The 24,701-nt window shown below is 48.3% G+C and overlaps 1 long non-coding RNA gene across 1 annotated transcript in view; it reads right to left on the reverse strand.

Moving 5' to 3' along the window:
- LOC126183712 (uncharacterized) overlaps positions 1–24,701 on the reverse strand; it is a 261,282-nt gene that overhangs the window by 78,214 nt on the left and 158,367 nt on the right. Inside the window, exon 3 of the long non-coding RNA XR_007536795.1 lies at positions 16,741–16,844. This is a non-coding gene — a long non-coding RNA (uncharacterized LOC126183712). The remainder of the gene's footprint in view (positions 1–16,740; positions 16,845–24,701) is intronic.

The following is a 24,701-nucleotide window of genomic DNA, read 5'->3' on the forward strand; positions in this document are numbered from 1 at the left end:
CCATTCGCGCTCTGCGTCTGAGGATGAAGTCGAGATTCTAGCGTCCGCTGAGGACCTTGATCTCGCTGGTCCCTCAGACGCCATGGATGCCTCTCGTACGGGTACTGAATCGGTGGCAGTGAGTGAACAAGCGGCGTAAATTGCCTTCCCAGTCCTTTCACGCCTTTCTCAGCCATGGACAATATCATCCTCCAGTGGAACTGCGGCGGTTTTTTCCACCATCTAGCTGAGCTCCAACAACTTATCAGCCTTCACCCTTTTTTCTGCATTGCTCTTCAGGAAACTTTGTTTCCAGCAATGCGAACCCCCGCCCTCCGTGGCTATCGGGGTTATTATAAGAACCAGGCAGCATATGAAAGGGTGTCGGGTGGCGTCTGCCTCTATGTCCTTCACACTCTGCACAGCGAGTCTGTTCCTCTCCACACACCTTTAGAGGCTGTCGCTGTTCGGGTGTGGACGCCACAGGCTGTTACCGTCTGCAGTCTTTACCTTCCACCGGATGGTGATGTCTCGCAGCATGTCCTGGCTGCGCTGATAGCCCAATTGCCGCCACCTTTCTTGCTATTGGGCGACTTCAACGCCCATAACCCTCTGTGGGGTGAGTCAGTGGCAACAGGTCGAGGCGCCATCGTTGAGCATTTATTGTCGCAGCTCGATCTCTCGATTTTAAATGATGGTGCCTTCACACACTTCAGTGTGGCGCATGGCACATACTCCGCCATTGACCTTTCAATATGTAGCCCTAGCCTCTTACCGTCTGTCCAATGGAGTGTGCATGACGACCTGTGTGGTAGTGACCACTTTCCGATCTTTCTGTCACTACCACAGCATCACTCTTCTGGGCGCCCTAGCAGATGGGCTATGAATAAGGCTGACTGGGACTTTTTCTCCTCCACTGCCGCTGTTGAGTCTCTCTCTAATGACGACATTGATGCGGTGGTTCAATCGGTCACCACCGGCATCGTTACTGCCGCCGAATCTGCCATTCCCCGTTCTTCTGGGTCCCCTCGGCGGAAGGCTGTGCCTTGGTGGTCGCCTGAGATCGCTGAAGCGATTAAAGATCGCCGGCGGGCGCTCCAGCGTCACAAGCGACATCCCTCCTTAGACCACCTTATCGCCTTCAAACGGCTGCGTGCGCGGGCCCGCCTCCGTATCCGCCAAGGCAAGAAGGAGTGCTGGGAGCGGTATGTGTCCACCATTGGCCTCCATGTCACTCCTTCGCAGGTCTGGGCCAAGATTCGACGCGTCTACGGCTATCTGACCCCTGCCAGCGTCCCTGCGCTCTCACTGAATGGAGCAGTTTGTACTGACTCCGACGTCATTACCAATCGCTTAGCAGAGCATTTTGCTATGAGTTCCGCTTCTGCGAATTACCCCCAGGCCTTCCGCTCCATTAAAGAGCGGATGGAACGTCGGAGCCTTTCGTTTCGCACCAACCACCCAGAATCTTACAATGCTCCATTCAGTGAGTGGGAATTTCGCAGTGCCCTAGCTGCTTGCCCTGATACCGCTCCTGGGCCAGATGGCATCCACTGTCAGATGCTGAAACACCTTTCAGTGGACTGTCAGCGGCGCCTTCTCGATCTTTACAACCGTCTTTGGGTTGAGGGAGTGTTTCCGTCGCAATGGCGGGACGGCGTTGTCATCCCCGTTTTGAAACCTGGAAAGACCCCTCTGGAGGTGGACAGCTACCGCCCCATTAGCCTCACCAACGTTCTTTAAACTTCTCGAACGGATGGTCAGCTGGCGCTTGAATTGGGTACTGGAGTCTCAGGGCCTTCTGGCTCCGTCTCAGGATGGGTTCCGGAAAGGCCGCTCCGCCGCCGACAATCTGGTGAGCCTGGAGTCGGCCATCCGTACTGCCTTTGCCCGCCGTCAGCACCTGGTTGCTGTCTTTTTCGACATGCGGAAGGCGTACGATACGACATGGCGTCATCACATCCTTTCTACGCTTCATGGATGGGGTCTTCGGAGCCCTCTGCTGATCTTTATCCGCAATTTCCTGTCGTATCGTACCTTCCGCGTGCAAGTCGCAGCCTCCTATAGTTCCACCCACGTCCAGGAGAACGGTGTGCCACAGCTGCCTGTTTTAAGTGTCTGCCTGTTTTAAGTGTCTGCCTGTTTTAAGTGTCTGCCTGTTTTAAGTGTCTGCCTGTTTTAAGTGTCTGCCTGTTTTAAGTGTCTGCCTGTTTTAAGTGTCTGCCTGTTTTAAGTGTCTGCCTGTTTTAAGTGTCTGCCTGTTTTAAGTGTCTGCCTGTTTTAAGTGTCTGCCTGTTTTAAGTGTCTGCCTGTTTTAAGTGTCTGCCTGTTTTAAGTGTCTGCCTGTTTTAAGTGTCTGCCTGTTTTAAGTGTCTGCCTGTTTTAAGTGTCTGCCTGTTTTAAGTGTCTGCCTGTTTTAAGTGTCTGCCTGTTTTAAGTGTCTGCCTGTTTTAAGTGTCTGCCTGTTTTAAGTGTCTGCCTGTTTTAAGTGTCTGCCTGTTTTAAGTGTCTGCCTGTTTTAAGTGTCTGCCTGTTTTAAGTGTCTGCCTGTTTTAAGTGTCTGCCTGTTTTAAGTGTCTGCCTGTTTTAAGTGTCTGCCTGTTTTAAGTGTCTGCCTGTTTTAAGTGTCTGCCTGTTTTAAGTGTCTGCCTGTTTTAAGTGTCTGCCTGTTTTAAGTGTCTGCCTGTTTTAAGTGTCTGCCTGTTTTAAGTGTCTGCCTGTTTTAAGTGTCTGCCTGTTTTAAGTGTCTGCCTGTTTTAAGTGTCTGCCTGTTTTAAGTGTCTGCCTGTTTTAAGTGTCTGCCTGTTTTAAGTGTCTGCCTGTTTTAAGTGTCTGCCTGTTTTAAGTGTCTGCCTGTTTTAAGTGTCTGCCTGTTTTAAGTGTCTGCCTGTTTTAAGTGTCTGCCTGTTTTAAGTGTCTGCCTGTTTTAAGTGTCTGCCTGTTTTAAGTGTCTGCCTGTTTTAAGTGTCTGCCTGTTTTAAGTGTCTGCCTGTTTTAAGTGTCTGCCTGTTTTAAGTGTCTGCCTGTTTTAAGTGTCTGCCTGTTTTAAGTGTCTGCCTGTTTTAAGTGTCTGCCTGTTTTAAGTGTCTGCCTGTTTTAAGTGTCTGCCTGTTTTAAGTGTCTGCCTGTTTTAAGTGTCTGCCTGTTTTAAGTGTCTGCCTGTTTTAAGTGTCTGCCTGTTTTAAGTGTCTGCCTGTTTTAAGTGTCTGCCTGTTTTAAGTGTCTGCCTGTTTTAAGTGTCTGCCTGTTTTAAGTGTCTGCCTGTTTTAAGTGTCTGCCTGTTTTAAGTGTCTGCCTGTTTTAAGTGTCTGCCTGTTTTAAGTGTCTGCCTGTTTTAAGTGTCTGCCTGTTTTAAGTGTCTGCCTGTTTTAAGTGTCTGCCTGTTTTAAGTGTCTGCCTGTTTTAAGTGTCTGCCTGTTTTAAGTGTCTGCCTGTTTTAAGTGTCTGCCTGTTTTAAGTGTCTGCCTGTTTTAAGTGTCTGCCTGTTTTAAGTGTCTGCCTGTTTTAAGTGTCTGCCTGTTTTAAGTGTCTGCCTGTTTTAAGTGTCTGCCTGTTTTAAGTGTCTGCCTGTTTTAAGTGTCTGCCTGTTTTAAGTGTCTGCCTGTTTTAAGTGTCTGCCTGTTTTAAGTGTCTGCCTGTTTTAAGTGTCTGCCTGTTTTAAGTGTCTGCCTGTTTTAAGTGTCTGCCTGTTTTAAGTGTCTGCCTGTTTTAAGTGTCTGCCTGTTTTAAGTGTCTGCCTGTTTTAAGTGTCTGCCTGTTTTAAGTGTCTGCCTGTTTTAAGTGTCTGCCTGTTTTAAGTGTCTGCCTGTTTTAAGTGTCTGCCTGTTTTAAGTGTCTGCCTGTTTTAAGTGTCTGCCTGTTTTAAGTGTCTGCCTGTTTTAAGTGTCTGCCTGTTTTAAGTGTCTGCCTGTTTTAAGTGTCTGCCTGTTTTAAGTGTCTGCCTGTTTTAAGTGTCTGCCTGTTTTAAGTGTCTGCCTGTTTTAAGTGTCTGCCTGTTTTAAGTGTCTGCCTGTTTTAAGTGTCTGCCTGTTTTAAGTGTCTGCCTGTTTTAAGTGTCTGCCTGTTTTAAGTGTCTGCCTGTTTTAAGTGTCTGCCTGTTTTAAGTGTCTGCCTGTTTTAAGTGTCTGCCTGTTTTAAGTGTCTGCCTGTTTTAAGTGTCTGCCTGTTTTAAGTGTCTGCCTGTTTTAAGTGTCTGCCTGTTTTAAGTGTCTGCCTGTTTTAAGTGTCTGCCTGTTTTAAGTGTCTGCCTGTTTTAAGTGTCTGCCTGTTTTAAGTGTCTGCCTGTTTTAAGTGTCTGCCTGTTTTAAGTGTCTGCCTGTTTTAAGTGTCTGCCTGTTTTAAGTGTCTGCCTGTTTTAAGTGTCTGCCTGTTTTAAGTGTCTGCCTGTTTTAAGTGTCTGCCTGTTTTAAGTGTCTGCCTGTTTTAAGTGTCTGCCTGTTTTAAGTGTCTGCCTGTTTTAAGTGTCTGCCTGTTTTAAGTGTCTGCCTGTTTTAAGTGTCTGCCTGTTTTAAGTGTCTGCCTGTTTTAAGTGTCTGCCTGTTTTAAGTGTCTGCCTGTTTTAAGTGTCTGCCTGTTTTAAGTGTCTGCCTGTTTTAAGTGTCTGCCTGTTTTAAGTGTCTGCCTGTTTTAAGTGTCTGCCTGTTTTAAGTGTCTGCCTGTTTTAAGTGTCTGCCTGTTTTTAATAGCCATTAACGGGCTCGCTGCGGCCGTGGGAAATTCTGTCTCTGCTTCCCTGTATGCTGACGACTTCTGCCTTTATTACAGCTCTACTGGCATTGCAGCTGTTGAACGTCAGCTACAGGGCGCTATCCGTAAGGCTGAGTCTTGGGTTGTAGCGCAGGGGATTCAGTTTTCGGCAGCCAAGACCCGCGTTATGCATTTCTGCCGGCGCCGAACAGTCCATCCTGAGCCGCGGCTTTATCTTGCCGACGAACTCCTTGCTGTGGTGGAGACCCACAGGTTTTTGGGGTGGTTTTCGATGCCCGGTTGACTTGGCTGCCTCATATCTGGCAGCTTAAACAGACGTGTTGGCAGCATCTAAACGCTCTGAGATGCTTGAGCCACACCCGCTGGGGCGCCGACCGTTCTACCCTGTTGCGGCTCTACCAGGCGTTAATCCAGTCCCGTCTGGATTATGGGAGCCTGGCTTATGGCTCAGCATCCCCATCTGCGTTACGGGTGCTGGACCCAATTCTCCACAGCGGGATACGCCTTGCCACTGGTGCTTTCCGCACCAGCCCTGTGGACAGCGAACTAGTGGAGGCAGGTGTACCTCCACTGCGGTTCCGGCGCCAACGTTTGCTGGCCGCTTATGCTGCCCATGTTCTAAGCTTGCCCGGGCATCCAAATTATCGTGTCCTGTTCCCGCAGTCAGTCGTCCATCTGCCAGACCGTCGGCCCCGGTCGGGTTGTCCAATCGCCGTACGCGTCAAGGAGCTTCTCTGCGGGCTTGGGTTTTTCCCTGTTCCACCTCCTTTCCGGGCGCCTCTGCGTACACCGCCGTGGTGTGTTCCTCGCCCTTGCCTTCGGCTCGACTTGGCACAGGGCTCGAAGGACTCGGTCCCTCCAGAGGCCTTCCGCCGCCGCTTTTATTCCATCATGGCCACGTATCAGGGCTCTGGAATTGTTTGCACCGACGGTTCAATGGTTGCTGGTCGTGTCGGGTATGCGCTAACTCTAGGGGACCATTCCGAACAACGGTCCTTGGCGGCTGGCTGCAGCGTTTACACTGCTGAGCTAGTCGCCATCTTTCGAGCCCTAGAGTATATCCGCTCCTGCTCAGGTGAGTCCTTCGTTATCTGTAGCGATTCCCTGAGCGGTTTACGAGCTCTCGACCAGTGTTTTCCTCGTTCTCGTCTGGTGATGGCTATCCATGAGTCCCTGCATACTCTTGCGCATTGCGGCCGCTCTGTGGTCTTTGTGTGGACCCCCAGTCATGTCGGTATCCCGGGCAATGAACATGTTGACCGCCTGGCGAAAGAGGCCACGAGTAAACCATCTCTGGATGTTTGCCTCCCAGAGGCTGATTTGTGGGCAGTCCTCCGCCGAAAAGTTTTTGCGCTTTGGGACGCTGAATGGCGCGATCGGATTACACCCAATAAACTCCGTGCCATTAAGGAGACGATGACTGTGTGGCGGTCCTCCATGCGAGCCAACCGCAGTGACTCAGTCGTCCTTTGTCGGCTCCGCATTGGCCACTCCTGGCTGACACACAGTTTTTTTACTGCGCCGGGAGGACCCTCCTGTATGTCGCTGCGGGGCGGCTTTGACGGTGGCCCACATTCTGTTGGCCTGCCCCCTTTTAGCTGTGGTCAGGCAGACATTTGCGCTGCCTGATACGCTCCCTGCCGTTTTATCTGATGACCCTGTTATGGCTGCCTTAGTTTTACGTTTTATTAGGGCAGGGAGTTTTTATTCTTTCATCTGAGTTTTTCCGTTTTATTTTATTTTTTGTGTTGATTCTGGCCTTTGGCCTATGATTTTAAACTGATCTTTTAATGTGTTTCTAAGTAGTTGGCTTTTCCTTTTTTATTTCTATGGTCGGCCAACCACTGTCACACTGGGTGGTTTTAGTTCGTATGACTTGTCCTTGTCTCCGTTTCTCTTGTTCTGTATCGTCTGTGATCTATTCTGTTCCTCGTTTATATTCTCTGTGGGTGTTCTTTGTATTTGGAAAAAGAGACCGATGACCGTAGCAGTCTGGTCCCTTTCATCCCCCAAACCAACCAATCGTCAGCACTCCAGCCACAGTGGCCACGTAGACACATGAGTGCCCCAGAGGCATCTCATGTGGGGCAGGCAAGACTGGCACGTGCGCCCGATACATCCGGTCATCATTCAGTCTGACCTCTGTAGGGAACAGACCACTGAATCATCACAGTCTAATTTCTTTACTCTAGCTCGTAAGCGTTTTTACATGCAATGATTTTGTGCAGTGCATTATTTCGGCTGGTTAAGCGTAGTTTGCGTGTTTGCAGAGCGGTATATACGCATTATTTTGACAATTTACGCGCAGTGAACGTGTCTGAACATCAGTGTACTGGATTATTTCGGTAATTTACGAGTAGTTTTCACGTCTCTAGGCTATTTATTGTGACCCCCAAGCACATCATCAGGGAGAGTGTTTTATCAGCGTAATAAACTATGTGAAATCCATCTGCAAATAGATTAGTCCGACTTCCCACTGAAAATAAAGTACACTCCTTCCTCTCTAGCAGATGGATTCAAACAGTCGTTTCCCACCACTTTTCACAGATCGCCATCTTTGATTACGACTTGGGTTGGCAAAGGGGGGAGGGATGACAGCGCCCTCTGGTGGCGGTACTGTACTAGGTCAGTTTGACTCCAGACCTCATGGTGAATACACTGGATGGAGCTACCACCTACAACAACTCATTGTTTAAATAAACAAAGCATGCAAACTGAACACTCATCCACCCTATCCAGCAGCCCTGCATGGATTGAATCATTTTCCCGCCAATTCCAAGGAAAAAGTGGTGGTTTGATGACTTAGGTTAGTGGAGGTAGACCAATTGACCTTTTCACCGCCAAAATTTGAACTTTCTGCTATGACATTGCAATGTTGCCACATCTATGGCCGACATAGCAACACTGCAGAGTGAGACGACCCATTGCCCTACTACTAGCGATGTGGGCACACTAATGGCGACGTTGGGACACTGTCGAAAATCTACGACACCACTGGTGCCATTGATACGCACTCTAAACCCTATTTATCTTCCAATGTGTAGCATCGGATGTGTTTGTCCTAACTCGAGGGTGTGTGGCAGACAGTCCTAGTTCGAATAATTCTGGGTGGAGGTGGGAACTGGCTACGCAACTGAGCTGGCAGAGGATGCTTTGTCTGTTGGTCTTGTTTCCGGTTTTCCTGTCAAGTCTGGTCAGCAAAGGAGGTGAGTACATTGCACATTAGGAGCAACAGCGTTATGCGATTAATACTGCCAGTCATTGGAATTTCAGGCAGGTCAGGTATGGATACCAGCGTGCACTATATACATTTACTAAGACGTCATGTTCGAGACATGGAGAAGACTGACTGCTACTGAATGCAGTTAGTTGCACACAGTTGCAAACTGAAGCTCGTGTTGCCAAGAATTATGCTCGATGCCTGGCTTCTGAGGCCACCCTCTTATTCCTTAGGCGTTTGGTTGGATTGGTACAGATACTAGTATTGCACGCAAGGTGCAGGTACAGTGAACTGCTCGTAGCATCATAGGAAGAGTCAATAGCGGTCCTCTAAAGGGGACCCTTCTGGAAGGCCTAAACCAGAGGCTCAGCTGACTGCGACCATCGTGGATGAGGGTGCAGAATTGTACGGCTCCCATAAATAGGTCAGACCTACATTGACCAAAGGAAATGGTTACTCTTAGCACTGTTTAAGTGGCATGTACATGGTGATTAATTTGGTTAGAGAAACACCACCTGCGGGTCAATAGGAACTGCCTGCCGAAATCTAGGATCATTCACATTCCTGTCAGAATTTTCGTCCGTTCAAATCGGAAACGGAAGTAAACTGCAGTAGCATTCATGGTTAAGTCTTAGAATTATGATTTATTGAAGATAATGCGTACGTAGTATTAATGACAAGTTAAATGAAGCCGGAACCGAAGAGCAGCGAAATCCTAAATTCAGACAAATCTATACACAAGAACAGGTTAAACTCCAATTGTAACGTTGTAATTGTTTGCCTTAGAATCTCTCATTATGTAGTGCTTAAACATAGCCAAGGGAATTCTGCTTCTCGCTGAGCTGGGAACGCACACTCGCTGCAGTCGTGTTATGAGAAGAACTTAATTCCCATCCCGTGGTAATCTATGGAAACTCCGCGTTGTGCTACGCAGTTTACCAGCCCAGTCAGACACTGACGACAGAACACCACGATGCAGGGGGTTGCAAGAGCAGCACCGCAGCCCCCAGCTGCAGAATTTCGTTGGTGTCATGTCCGTTGGCTGGTTGCGAAGGTTTGCTTAAAGCTTATGCCCCAACACTAGTGACGTTATCACCTACTCAGATTGTGGAATCAGGCCGAAGTTATCAAAGCTAGGTCAAACATGATTATCAGATGGGCTACCAGTGTCAGGAGTTCCAGTGGCAGAGTACTTATGATGTACTGCAAGATCCGTCTTAAGTGTCTTGATCGTAGTTATTGCAAAAGGTGGCTAATTCAATTTTCCAGCTGAAGAATGTGACGGTTATGCGATTAAAACTTGCCAGAGATAGGAATTCAGATAATTTAGAAAGCCTTTATGAAAATTACTTTGAACAGATACTTAGAGTATGTACTCGTGAGGAAATTCATTTCTTAGCAACAAACTGACAACATGAGTCCTCTGACTCGTTACGGCATATATGAATAAAGCTGTCTCGGTTTTCAAGCCGCGTCAATTCGAATAAAATCCTCGAACTTTCGATGACCATCTCCGCCATCGTTGTCAGGATTTCACTGACTGCCGGGGCTGCTACGGTTCCTCTCATATAGGCATGATATCAGCAGCCAGTCAGACCCAATGTGGCGTGCGCGTAAGTCGAGCCGGGCAGCTAGCGGAGCTATTGCCCGTGACAGCACCGGTGACATCAGGGGGCAGGCGCCACGTTTGAAACTGCTGCTCCCGCGTCGAGCATCTGTCGTTGCCTTCTTTCGATGTCCAACGCCCACCCCCCATGCCCCACTGAGTGTGTACCCCTGGTCTGTTGAAATTTTTGTCTAAACGAATTTCTGCCGCTTCCTTTGTAACGCGGTCCCAATATGTAGAAGCATGAGCCAACATTTTCAAACTGTATTTTATCTCCGTTTTATAGGGAATGCTCCGCTATGGCCGACTTGTCAAGCTCCCCTTGTTTTATATGGCGCTTGTGCTCAGTACAAAGCTCCGCAACCGTGCGAATTGTTTGTTATATATGCTGCCACATTCACAGGGTACACCATACGCGCCGGACACTAAGAGCAATGTCGTCTTTAACAGGGCGCAACGTGTCTCTTATCTTGGAAGGCGGACAGAAACACTGGTCTTAGCCCATGTTTCTGCAGCAGATGTCTTAAATTGCTGACAGTTGCTCCACAGTATGACAGGAATGCAGTCGGTTTGGTCTCCTCTACTGCTTCACCAGGTGTCTTTCGTCGGCGGTTCTTTAAAGCGTTTGCGAGGTCTTTCTGTATACATTTTCCCCGAAAACACGTTTTAAGTTTTGCAATTTAGACAGTAGGTGCTAGTCGTTAGATATTATCTTGGCTCTATGAACCAACGTTTCAAGACCGCTTTCTTGTGTACAGGGTGGTGGAAACTATTGGCGTTCAAGTTCCGATCAGTGAGTGTTGTTTTCCGGTACACTGAATGACCAAGTTGGCCTCCTGCCTTCAGCTCAACCAAAACATCCAAGAATGGTAACTTGCCGTGCCTCTCGATCTCGATAGTAAGCTATCATTCTTTGGTGTTTTGGTTGAGCGGAAGGCAGGAGGCCAGTGTGGTCATTCAGTGTACCGGAAACCAACACACACTGATCGATACTTGAACGCCAATAGTTTCCACCACCTTGTACACAAGAAAGCGGTCTTTAACACGTTGGTTCATAGAGACAAGATTCTCTCTGACGGCGACCACCTAGAGTCAGAATTGTAGAACTTAAAACGTGTTTTCAGGGAAAATGGATACAGCAAAACGAGACATCGCAAACGCTTTCAAGGGCCGCCTGCGAGACACTTGGTGAATCAGTGTAAGAGGCCAAACTGACAGCATTTCTACGATACTGTGGAGCAACTGGCTGTAAGTTAGGACTTCTGTTGCAGAAACATGGGCTAAGACCAGTGTTCAGGCCCACCCCCAAGATACAAGATATGTTGTGCCCTGTTAAAGACGACATTGCTCTTCCAGTGTCCGATGTGTATGGTGTACCCTGAGGATGTTGCAGCATGTATATCGGACAAACAATTCGCACGGTTGCGGAGCTTTGTACTGAGCACAAGCGCCATATAAAACAAAGGGAGCTTGACAAGTCGGCCATAGCGGAGCATTTCCTAGAAAACGGACATAAAATACAGTTCGAAAATAGTGTTAGCTCATGCTTCTACATATTGGGATTGCGTTACAAAGGAAGCGGCCGAGATTCGTTTGAACAACAACAATTTCAACAGTTACCAGGGGTACACACACAGCAGGGCATGGGGGCGGGCGTTGGACATCTAAAGAAAGCAACGGCAGATGCGCGACGCGGGAGCGACAGTTTCAAACGTGGCGCCTGCCCCTGACATCACTGGTGCTCCTGACGATGATGGCGGAGACGGTCTTCGAAAGCTCGAGGATTTTATTCGAATTCACGCGGCTTTAAAACCGAGAACGTGTTATTCACGGACATGAACTTCTCTGATCAGATAATGAAGATGAGACTTTCGGTGATCTTAGGGCTGTGATGGTGTCAGTGCTTACAGGCGATAGAAGAAGTGTTAAGGAAGGCAGGAAAATATTTTAGCTTAGCTAGAGTAACAGGTTGCTAATTGCAGAATATCTGAGTAATCAGTATGAAATATTGAATTAAGAGGACGAGTATGAGGAAGGCATTTAGTGCTAACTATTCCCACATACAACGAAATTAGCAAGGCTCTTCACATTGACTGACTGGCCCTGCCCAGCTAATCTCATTTTCGCAGGATTTCCATCCACCGTGAATGTCATCACCATATCCAGTTATGGAAAAAATTACTTTACCGTTGAATCTAGAGAAACTTGGATGAACAAGTTTTGTGGATGACCAAATACCTACTAGATAATCTTAAGAATAACACACTCATGCTCATAAATTAAGGGTAATGCTGATACATGGTGAAACAACGTTCTGGTGGGCGGTCTGCAGGTTTAAATCACCTCTGGGTATGACCATGCGGTGCATTTGACCTGCGGTCGTCGCACAGTGGCGCTGGCAGCAGTCCACAATCACAGAGGTGTGTTGATGCATGTCAGAACGGTGCAGCTAGTAAGTGTGCAGATGTTTTCAAACGTGCTAATGGTGACTGTTCAAAATGGCTCAAATAACACATTGATGACGTTATGGGGGTAGAATACTAGGGCGACTGGAGGCTGGTCAAACACAGCAGGCCATAGTACAAGCCCTCCGTGTGCCACAAAGTGTGATCTCAAGATTATGGCAACGAATCCAGCAGATAGGAAACGTGTCCAGGCGCTACAGTACGAGACATCCAGTGTACAACACCACAAGAAGACCGATCTCACCATAAGTGCCCAAAGAAGGCCACAGAGTACTGTAGGTAGCCTTGCTAGAGACCTTACCGCAGCCACTGGTACAGTTATCTATAGTCTACTGAGGACTGAACATACATGGTTTATTCGCCTAGAGACCTGCAAGGTGCATTCCACTGAGCCCTGGTCACAGGAGAGCCCATAAAGCCTTCTGTACAGAACACAGTACATTGTCATTGTTCACGGGCAAGTCCAGGTATAGTCTGAACAGATGTTCTCGCCGGGTTTTCATCTGTCGTGAACCAGGAACCGGATACCAAACCCTTAATGTCTTTGAAAGGGACCTGTATGGAGACCCTGGTTTGATGCTGTGGGGTGGGATTATGATTGGTGCACGTACACCCCTGCATGATTGACAGAGGAACTATAACAGGTCAGGTGTATCGGGACGTCATTTTGCACTATTATGTCCGCCTTTGCAGGGGTGCAGTGGGTCACACCTTCCTCCTGATGAATGATAACGCACGGCCCCACCGAGCTGCCATCATGTAGGAGTACCTTGAAACAGAAGATATCAGGCGAATGGAGTGGCCTGCCTGTTTTCCAGACCTAAACCCCATCGAGCACGACTGGGATGTTCTCTACCGACCGAACGCTGCACGTCTTCAAACCTCTACGACACTTCAGGAGCTCAGACAGGCACTGGTGCAAGAATGGGAGGCTATACCCCAGCAGCTGCTCGACCACCTGATGCAGAGTATGACTCTGAGCACTATGGGACTCAACTGCTGTGGTCATAAGTCCCCTAGAACTTAGAACTACTTAAACCTAACTAACCTAAGGACATCACATACATCCATGCCCGAGGCAAGATTCGAACCTGCGACCGTAGCGGTCGTGCGGTTCCAGACTGTAGCACCTTTAACCGCTCGGCCACTCCATCCGGCGATGCAGAGTATGCCAACCCGTTGTGTGGCCTGTGTACGTGTGCATGGTGATTGTATCCCATACTGATGTCGGGGTACATGCGCAGGAAACAGTGGCGTTTTGTAGCACATGTGTTTCGGAACGGTTTTCTCAACTTATCACCAATACCGTGGACTTAGCTCTGTGTCGTTTGTGTTTCCAACTTGCCTATGCTATTAGGACCAGTTTTGTGTAGTGCCACGTTGTGTGGCAACCACATTCTGCAATTATCCTTAATTTATGAGCTTGAGTGTACATCAAACATGTATGGTTTACTTTAAACACTGACATTTCGCAGTAAAGAGATTTTGACAATCTCTAGATTAACTGACTAAACTGCATCTTAGTTTTCTTGTTTTCTAGTTCTGTAACAAAGATACTCTTATGAACAGCAAAGCACTGGGCTCAGCATACAAGTGTTTCCACACAGTAACAACTGAGGTTTTCAGTACCGCAGTTCCTCTGTTAACATCATCGCCCAGTGCACATAGTAACAGCTAATAGTGCTAATACAGAGCTGTGGATTACTGGATAGGTAGCCATGAAGTTTTTCACATAAACATGAAATGTTTCTACACGCATTGTTCTTTAACCCTTTAAGAATAATCATGGTATGATAGTTTAATAAGCGTAATGTGATGGTTTACGTAACAGTGAAATGCGCATTATAGTTACCGTGTATGAAGAGCAATAGTAAATACTCTTACTTCAGATCCATTTTATTGCGGTGAAATGGTATTTTTAGAGGCCTTTCACAATTAACATTAAATTGCAATTTCAAAAGTGACCAATAACGCTGCCTTCAATGTGAAAGGCGAAATGCTTCTGCGAAGGAAATTCTGTAATGCAGTGGGAGCAAAGCTTTTCTATTTCTAAAAGGATTATGTATATACTTACTGCAGAAAGTGACCAAGTCAACGAATCTTTAACAGAAAACATCTGAAAGAAAATACTGTAGTCACGACTAGCAGTTTACAGTCTGAAACTTTACTGTTACTTACGAAATATGTGGCAGGTATCAATAACAATACGCAGACACGGAATAGAACTCTGGGAAGCGGCAACATGAACACCCAAGCTGACAAAACCATTATTGCCACCAGTATTTACCATTTTAAAATCTGCGCTATTCAAGTTTTCTTTTGACTTGAAATTCCTTCTTCTGAAATAGACTTCACAATACACGACCAACAGGGAACATAAAAGGAAGTAACTGACTACTGATTAATGTTAACGGATATTGTCTGAAGTTGCTATGAACTACTGGTACTTTGCCCGCACCGAACATTTACACTACGAAATGATTCCCAAACTGTGCCAGCCGAGGCCCTCCAGGAACAGTCCTTCCACATCCCCACTGTCTACAGGTCGGGAATTCCACTCTAGTCCCACTGGGCTCTGTACTAGGACCGGTATTATCTTCACAACTGACATGCCGCAGGCCTTGGCGCAATACTATGCTGATATGGCGCTCCTGGGTAACAGCAGGAGCCACCACACGCTCTAATGTCAGCTGCAACGACGATCGGATAAAATACCCTCTTCATCCACTACAAACCATCTGGTGTACAACCCAGACATTAAACAATAATAAATCATCGCCTAACGCCAGGTATCGGTCCTATTGCAGTCCGTGGTACACCAGTACGGTCAAGGAAGACTATCACGCGCATTAGCTTTATCTTTGACATTCTTCTCAATAGGCGGAATTCAGAGTCATATTTCGCAGTCTGCGACTGATTGCAGGACAATCCAACTTTATGAGAAACATTTGTAGGTAGATGCAGAAGGGATGACGAATAAAGCATTGAGCGAAAGTTTGATTTCGACATCAAAGGGTAGCATCTGTTATTGCCTACGACGTTTACATTCCACGTTACAAACGTCTCTCCGTGTAATGACTATCTGCATCCACAAAAGCATGGAACCGCACGAGAGACACCATTTCACAATTTTTCGCAGCAGCTTTCGAACGGTGGACCATGGAACGTTCAGCCGTCGTGACACAGCATTTGCGTCCAGCATTTCAGCCATGGCAACAGTAACTTCAAAAGCCTGTGGCGCAATTTGCCATTCAGGTCTGAAGGCTCAGGTCTGAAGGCTCTTTTCCGAAACAGTTCATTCTAACCTCCAAATAAAGCTCTTCAGTCGTGATGTAGACAAGGATCTCTCGGTATTCCTTTAATGCGTAGATACTCGTGAAGAGCAGCGGCTCCATTCGTGGCTTTTCGATAAACCGTCTTTGAGAGGAAAGCCCTGCTCACTTTGGCGAGACACTATTTTCTGTGCCTGTAATGCACACTGGAGCTTTTGTTTCAACCCTACCTCGCAGTACCAGTGCCAGAGCCTGAAGGCAGTTCGTAACACTGCCAACAATGCAAATCCTGCAGCGCAGTCTGATCATTCCTATAAAGCTGGATACGCATACAGTAGATAGTTTTACGTCTTCACTGGCTGATGTAGCCCAAGTTTAATTAATCCCACCCTGTACATCGAATACATCCGCTGCCCGGCTATGGGACGATTGCGACAGCTGTACCCAGGTCTCAGTCTACGATCTACGAAACGCCACCGACCAGCAAGTCGCTCGGCTCCAGATTGTCCAAAACAGACCTTTTAAGGTTGTGCCGCACCTGCCGCGAGACTATCCAACAGAGCACGCATTGTATACTTACAGGAACACTTCTGCAACATGTATCAAACCTAGTTTTCTAAAACAGAAGGCTCACAGAGTGTACTCATCCAGGCGCTGGAATCACTAGTGTATCACCACGCACTGCCCTAGCAGCTGCGTATTTAAAGTCAAGTGAGACAAAAGCAAAGAAAATGAAGAACCAAAATAACGGTCATGCTTTAAGTGAAATAAAAAACGACCTGAAAATGAGTGGAAAAACCGATAGGTTTACACTCCAGAGATAAAAAATAACTATCTCTGGGTTGGCTGGACAGGTACGACAGTCAGTTTTACTCCTGATAAAGGTGGAGACAGCTGTCTAAACTTGAACGATTTTGTTTCAAATGACTCCGCTTCAAAAACCAGCAGATGTTATTCGACAGAATGATTTACTTAAAGCCCACATAGCTTTAATTAGCTCGAGTACAAACTTATGGAAGAGTTCGTCCGTCTCAGACAAAGGATCTACCTTAAAACTACGATATACGTCCCTCCCAGTGCGGTAGGAACTGTTTGTCGTCGCCTTTGTATGGGACTGTTCCTCTAAGTTGCTCCACCAGTTCCCTGACACTGCATGAGCAGGTGCTTCTCTGCGCCAGAAGGCAATAGGGGAAAGAATGACGGGACTTCAGATGTTCATGAGAAAGTACAGGAAAGTTTACCTATGGAAGGAATGAATGAATGAATGCAACACTGTCTCCAATCTGAATGGTTCGACTCTAGACGTATTAACAACTTTGTTAAACACTTTACATTTTCCCTGCCACATGAAATTCACTGCTGGAGCTCAAACATGAAGTAGATCCTGAGAACTACTAGCAGTGTCTTTTACGTTTTTAAACTCTTGGAAGGAGGGGTGATTATTTTCTTAACATTTAGTCTTCGGTAGAAAATAAATAACCGGTCGCTCACCATTCGTCAGACGTCAGTGACCCTGATGTCTTCCTGCGTAGATGGACGCGACATTGTCGAACCAATATGAGTTCCTATGCATCGTCCTTCCTGGCAGACAACGCCTGAAACAGAAGAGATCTTATTAAAGCACAAAATCAATTGGTTTCTTACAGCAAGTTTGAGGAATTGGATTTTATATCAAGTGCTCCCTGTCGTTTATTTCTCTTTACGTATGAAATTCGACACCAGAACAATCAGGAACTTTATTTTTCGAGCAGAATTTCTCACACATGTGTACACAGTACGTAACATCAGTTGCCTGCGCAAGGTTTACAGAGTTTACTAGAATATATTTCACAAGTACGTCTTTTTTGGTTTAGGGCGCTCAACTACTAAGGTCATTAGCGCCTAGTCACAAACGTTAGTGCACTAATAGCGTAGAAAAACGAAAGAGGGCAACATCACAAAGTACTTACAAAGACGCAGAAAAACCAAAATAAAAGTTAGATCTTTCTGGACAAGTCAGTCACTGTAATAAAACGAAGGACACTAGCAGCTGCTCGAGCGTCATTAGGTAAAAGTTCCTGTAAGGTAGACGGCAGACATAGGACAACACGAGAGTGAATAAAACGGGGACAGGACAATGAAACATGGCGCAACGTCAATGGATGACCACAGGGGCCCTGCGAGGCGGGGTCACCGGACAACAGGTAACAGTGGCTAAATCGGCAATGCCCAATCCGCAACCTGGCCAAAATGAACTCTTGCCAAGAAGGGCGTGAGGTGGTCTTCCAAGCCGTCGGGATCGGTTTGATGGCCCTAAGCTTATTTTCATGGAGAGAGGACCAAGCCTCATGCCAAAATGATGAAACGCGCCGACAAAGCACCCCACTAAAATCAGTTGATGGGACACAAAAGGAAGCTGCCTGAGGCAGGAGGACAGCAGCCTTGGCCGCAGCATCAGTAGCTTCGTCCCCAGGCACACCAACGTGGCCAGGAAAAAAAAAAAAAAAAAAGACACGAGCGCCGGTATCAGCTAGTGACTGAAGGGACTGTTGAATCCGTTGCACGAGAGGGTGGTCCGAATATGGGTCACGGAGACTGAATGGCGCTCAAAGATGGTTGGTTGGTTTTGCGGTTTGATGGGGCTAAACATCGAGGTCATCAGTTCCCAGTTCCAAACAGCCATACTTGTAAAAGGCCTATACAGTGAAAGCGTAACTTCTGCACCCAGAGGGAGGGAACACCAAGGAGGTACAGAGCTAAAATGAACACCGCAGTAACACAAAATAGAGGACACTTAAAAGGAGCAGAGCAAATAGTTGACTAGAGTAAAACAGACTACAGTGGTTGATGGATCAGGTAAAAGGTCGACCACTTAACGACAAACTAAGAACCTCTAGCTGGAAAGCGTTGATAGAGGTACTAACACAACTTGTTTCCATAAGAGACTATTTTGGTATCCAAGTCACAATTGAAGGTCACTGGAGTGGGTGTAGCCTGAGAAATCATGCGAGAGCGCCCACACTAGAGCGAGTGATAAAACCCAGCTGCACAGATAAAACGTGAAACAGTCAGCTATAGAGGCATCGTCACCGAGAATTAAAGGAAGTGCAGCTGGTAAATTAAAGGACTGCCGCAAGAGGGCTAAAAGGGGGCAGTTCATCAGAAGATGGACCACTGTGAGCCCTGCATCACAGCGACACTTGGGCGGGTTCTCACGACGAAGGAGATAGTTCTCTGCCGTCTCCGAATTGGACATACGCGGTTGATCCACATCTCAGTCCCTACGCGTGCCCCTCAAGGGTGAGTTCCATACGGCCATGGACGACTTTACCATGTGGAGCTTATTTGGCGTGTTCATTCAGAGCTCCAGACATCGCGGACCTAGCGATGTAGGGCTGACCAGAGGTCTCTTTCCACGAGACCAAGCTCCAGGGGTGGCGAAGTGGTGGCCTGCTTGGCCAAAGGATCAAAACGTTCGTTTCCTGGAATGCCGATGTGGCCCAAGGTCCACACGAACGTCGCTGAACGACCACAAACTGCGAGAGCAAAAACGTCATCCTGAATACCGCGTACCAAAGGGTCCCAAGATAAACACTCGTCGAGTGCTTGCAATCCACTCGGAGTCACTGCATATGACAAATGACTCCCCAGGGCAGGAGGAAAGGTGAGCGAGTGCAAGATAAAGAGCAACCAGCTCTGCAATGAAAACACTGCTCCAACAAGGCAGGGAATGCTGCTCAACGTAGTCTCCATGGATGAAAGCAAACCCAGTGCGTCCATCGACCACAGAACAATCGATGTAGACTACATCTGCTTCGCGAAACGAGGTAAGAAGAGCCACGAATTGTTGAAGACTGGCAGGTGGAAAGGAGGACTGAGTCGCAGGACAAATCCAAGCAAAGCCGCGAGCAAGGGAGGGACCAAGGAGGGGTAGAAGAAGAGGGCCGGAAGGATGGAGGAAGGGGAAAGGACTAATGACGAGAGAAGGGAACGAACGCGGACCGCGATCGGGACACCCGACCTAGGCCGCCGTCGTGGGGAGGGGAGCGCAGTTGGTTGTTTGAGGTTTAAGGGACCAAACAGCAAGATCAGTCCCTTGTTTCAAATAGGCTCCATTCCGCTAATGGGACTTCGCAGTAACGTCAGAAAAATAAAACGGAAAAGGTAAAAACGTAAAAGGGCAGTCGTTGTCATTGGTAAAAAACAAAATGAGGGAAGTCAGCAAGAGAACGAACCCAACACTATGCTGAAGCAGCATAGGCAAGACCACCTGTGACGTAAAAGGTACAACTGCTAGAATGTAGAACGTACGTATGGGAATAGAAAGACTAACCAAGCCTTAAAAAAAAGGCGGTAAAAACAGTAAAAGGCGAAGAAAAGAGGATTTCGGTCAGGGAGGGGAATCGGGAATCTCCGAACACTGCTTACAGTGGGAGACACCCAAACACTCACTGCCCTGCCCAACACCAGAGAGATAAAAACCATAAAACTGAGAATAAAAACCACTTTCCCGGAGGAAACCGAGAACCAGAGAGACCATCCGGGAATCGTCAGCCAACATCAAAGGTAAAGTGTTGGGGAGCCTATACTTAGCACGCAGAGCCAAAAGAAGGGGGCATTCAACCAAAATGTGGGCTACTGACTGGAAGGCTCCACAACCACATAGTAGGGATGGCTCATCACGCAAAAGAAAACCATGGGTCAGCCTGGTATGGCCAATGCGGAGACGACACAGTGTGGTCGAGTCCTGTCGGGAGAGGCAAAGGAAGAACTCCACAGGCCTGGTGTCACCTTAATTGCACGAAGTTTATTAGACAGGGGAGTAGCCTCCCAAGAATTGGCCCATGACTGTGCGAAGCGGGATTTGATGTGAAGCCGTAAATCCGCTGCAGGAGGGGTTACAGAAAACGGGGTAAGTGACTGCTCCCCCAGCCAAACGATCAGTGAGCTCATTACCTGGGATACCCACATGGCCAGGGACCCAAAGGAAGTCAATGGAACAAGCAGCATGGTGAATATCAGCGAGATGGTCATGGATGGCAGAGACCAAAGGATGGCGCGAAAAACACCGGTCAATAGCCTGAAGGCCACTCATCGAGTCCGTACATAACAAAACGCGGTTGTGTTGGGACTGTTTAATAAAGGTAAGGGCCTGGGAAATTGCCATCAATTCCGCAGTAAACACCCCACATGTAGGTGGCAGCAGATGATTTTCTGTTCTGACAGAGGACGTGAAGGCATACCCCACCTGATCAGCAGATTTGGAGCCATCTGTGTAGAAAACAACAGCATCCCGAAACTCCCATAAAATTTGGCGGAAAAAGGAATGGAACACCACTGGGGGGATGGAATCTTTCGGACCTCGCCAGAGATCCATCCGAATTAGAGGCCGAGGAACTAACCAAGGAGGGGTAGAGGGGAGGGAGCGAGGAAGAGAGGACAAAGAAGGAAGCTGAAAATCACGGCAAAGAGACGCAAGGCGCAGCCCAACTGGTAAACCCGCCCGAGGGTGGGAGTCGGGTGGGCGACGTCCATGGTCTGGGAACAGGACACAATAAGAAGGATGAGTGGGAGAGGAACGGATAGCGAGTGCATAAGACACCAGAAGCTGGGACCGCCGAACAGAAAGGGGGGGGGGATCCCAGCTTCAACCAGGAGACTATCAACAGGGCTAGTAGGGAAGGCACCGGTGGCCAAACGGATACCACGATGGTGGACTGGATCCAGCACGTGCAGTGTGGAAGTAGCAGCTGAACCATAAACTTGAGAACCATAGTCCAAGCGAGACAGAACTAGAGCACGATAAAGACGGAGAAGGAGGGAACGATCCGCACCCCAAGAGGAGTGGGCAAGGAAGCGAACGACATTGAGTTTACGGAAACATCCTACCTTCAGGAGTCTGATATGGGGCAGCCAAGTGAGCTTGTTGTCGAAAAGAAGACCCAAGAAACGAAACTGTGGGACCACAGGCCATCTTTGTGCAGCGAGATAGGGCTCTGGATCAGGGTGGATCGTAGTACGGCGACAGAAGTGGGCCACTCGCGATTTTAAAGGAGAGAATTGAAACCCGTGTGAGGGTCCATGCAGAGGCACGCCGAATAGCTACCTGGAGCTGCCGTTCTGCAGATGCCATCGAGGAGGAACTAACCCAAATGCAGAAATCATCCACATACAGGGCAGGGGCGACCAAGGGACCGACAGAGGCCCCAAGTCCATCGATAGCAGTGAGGGAAAAAAAGGACACTCAAGACAGAACCCTGTGGGATGCCCGTCTCCTGGGTCCGTGGAGAACTAAAAGCAGTACCAACTCGGACTCTGAAACTGATGGATCAGGAACTTGTGGATAAAAAGCGGGAGTGGGCCCCAAAGACCCCACTGATGTAGGGTAAGTAAGATGTGATGGCGCCAGGCCGTGTCATAGGCCTTGCGAAATTCAAACAACACTGCAACCAAATGGCGGCGCTGGGAAAAAGCCTGCCGGGCTGCGGATTCCAAGCAGAGTAAAGGACCGATTGGAGACTGTCCCTCTTGAAAGCCACACTGGTAAGGGGACAATAGATCCAGAGATTCGAGGACCCAATTGAGCTGACGGGCTACCATCCCTTCACGTAACTTACAAACAACATTGGTCAAACTAATTGGCCGATAGCTGTCAACAGATAGGGGGTTCTTACCAGGCTTAAGGACAGGAACCACAATGCTATCCCTCCACTGAGAAGGGAAGTCGCCCTGGAGCCAGATACAGTTAAACACCCGAAGAAGATGTTGCCATTGTGGAGCACTGAGATGTTGAAGCAGTTGGTTATGAATGGAATCTGGGCCAGGGGCCGTATCATGAGAAGATAGAGCAGAAAGAAATTCCCATTCAGTAAAAGGTTCGTTGTAAGATTGTGACTCAAGGGGTGAAACATAAGGTGGAAGCTTCAGCCCACTGTTTTTGATGAAGGAAAGCAGCTGGATAGTAGGCTGACGCTGATGCCACTGCAAAATGGGTCGCTAAATGTTCTGCAAGAACTAATGGGTCCGTACAAATGCCATCCGGGAGGTGAAGGCCTGCGAGGGTGGACTGCCGATGGCAACCTTGGAGAGAGCGAAGTGTAGCCCATACCCGTGACAGAGGGACAGTAGAACCAAGGGAAGAAACGAATCGTTCCGAACATATCCGCTTGCTATGTTTGATTAAATAACGGGCTTTAGCGCGAAGGCGTTTAAAGGTAGTAAGGCTGGCTACAGATGGGTGCCTCTGAAGGTGTTGCAAAGCTCGTCAGCGATCACGGATGGCAATGGCAATGGCCGTACTCCACCACGGGACTTGCCGGTGACGAAATAGTCCAGATGAGCGCGGGACAGCAAGGCTAGCAGCGCGAACAATCGCGTCAGACACGTCACGTAGGACGTCACCAATACAACCCGACAAAGAGGGAGAAAACGCGACCTGTGCAGTGTATAGAGGCCAATCGGCGCGTTGGAAACACCAACGCGGTAACCTGTCCATCGGGAAGCGGGAAGGGAGCGTGATAATCAACGGGAAATGGTCACTATCACAAAGGTCGTCGTGTGGCCACCAGTGTGATGAAGGGAGGAGAGAGGGAGAAGAAAGAGAAAGATCAATGGCAGAAAAGGTACCATGACCGGCACTGAAATGAGTAGGGGAGCCATCATTAAGAAGGCACAGGTCGTGGTCTGCAATAAATTGGTCTATAAGAAGACCTCGTCTAGATGGAAAGGCACTGCCCCACAAAGGATGATGAGCATTAAAATCCCGAGGAGGAGGAAGGGAGGAGGGAGGAGGGAGTTGCTGAAGAAGGGCGGTTAAGGTAGCAGGTGTAAGAGTCCTGTCAGGAGGGAGATAAAGATTGCAAACTGTGATTGCAGAGTCAAAGTGGACCCTAACAGCAACCGTTTCCAATGTAGTTTGAAGAGGAATCCACGTGCTAGCAATGTCTGTACAGACCAACATACAAACACCACCAGAAGCCCGCAGGGGTCCGACCCGATTTCGACAGAAAACACTGAACCCACGGAGGGTCGGTGAGTGAGCATCAGTAAAATGAGATTCCTGAGAACCACACAAGCTGCAGAGTAGGACGAAAGAAGGGATTTCAATTCGGGAAAATGACGATAGTATCCATTACAATTCCATTGGAGAACCACAGAACGATGGTTTAAATGGGGGCTGAACACTTTAAATCCAGTCATACCGCCGGGTCCCCACCCGTCACCGGCAAGGAGGGGGCGACATCCATGAACGACAGGTCAGAATCCGGTTGTGAAGTCAGGGAAGGGACCTCCGTTGACACCAGAGGCTCGTTGTCCCGGGACTTATGTTTCTTCTTCTTTTCAGGCTGAGATCGAGGAGGGCTGTGTGGCATGAAGGAGTCAGCTGCAGCAAGATCAGGAACAGAAAGACCGGGCGACCTGGGGGCCGACAGACCGCAGCTCTCGCGGTCGTCGCGCGGCAGCAGACCTTTGGCCTGGAAGGTGCCAGGAGGGGGCATCCCAGGAGAGGCGCCCTTGACCGGCAGACGCCAAAGGATTGGGACACTTCTCCGGCTGGGGAGGGGGAGCAGCGCCCATAGGAGAAGGTGTGGGAGCCGCAGGGGAGGGGGGGAGGAGAGGGGTCCGGGATGGGGTAAGGAAGGAGGAGGAAGGGGTGAAGATTTAACTTAAGCATAACTAGATGTCATGGACACAGGGTGAAGACGTATATTTCTTACGGGCCTCTGTAGGTTAAACGATCGAGGGACTTTTACTCCTGTATCTTATTTTCCTTCTTATATACTGGGCAATCTGGTGAACGTGGAGAATGACTACGATGACAATTTACACACACAGGAGGGGGAACACAGGGACTCCCCTCATTGAGTGGACGTCCAGTCACCACGGAGAGGGGCCTGTGAACAGCGGGAAGACGTGTCCAAAACGCAAGCACTTAAAACACCTCATAGGAGGTGGGATGTACGGCTTCACATCACGGCGATAGACCATAATCTTTACTTTCTCAGGGAGGGTATCCCATTCAAAGGCCAGGATAAAGGCACCAGTATCAACAAGATTGTCTTTAGGACCCTTCTGAACACGCCGAACAAAGTGAACACTCCGCCGTCCGAGATTGTCCCTAAGTTCCTGATCAGTTTGAAGGATGAGGTCCCTGTGAAAAATCACACCTTGTACCATATTTAGAGACTGGTGGGGGGGGGGTAATAGACACAGGAATTGTGCCAAGATGGGTACAGGCACGAAGAGCCTCAGATTGGGCAACTGAAGCAGTTTTGATCAGCAACGAACCCGAGCGCATCTTGCTCAGGGAGTCCACTTCACCAAACTTGTCTTCAATGTGTTCCGCAAAGAACAAAGGTTTGGTATTGGTGAAAGCATCTCAATCAGTCCTGGTGCAAACTAGATAACGGGGGAAAGGTTTTGCACCTAGCCGACGGGCCTCACCCTCCTCCCAGGGGGTAGCCATGGAAGAG

This window comes from Schistocerca cancellata, chromosome 4, assembly GCF_023864275.1.
Source record: "Schistocerca cancellata isolate TAMUIC-IGC-003103 chromosome 4, iqSchCanc2.1, whole genome shotgun sequence".
Classification (NCBI taxonomy): Eukaryota; Metazoa; Arthropoda; class Insecta; order Orthoptera; family Acrididae; genus Schistocerca; species Schistocerca cancellata.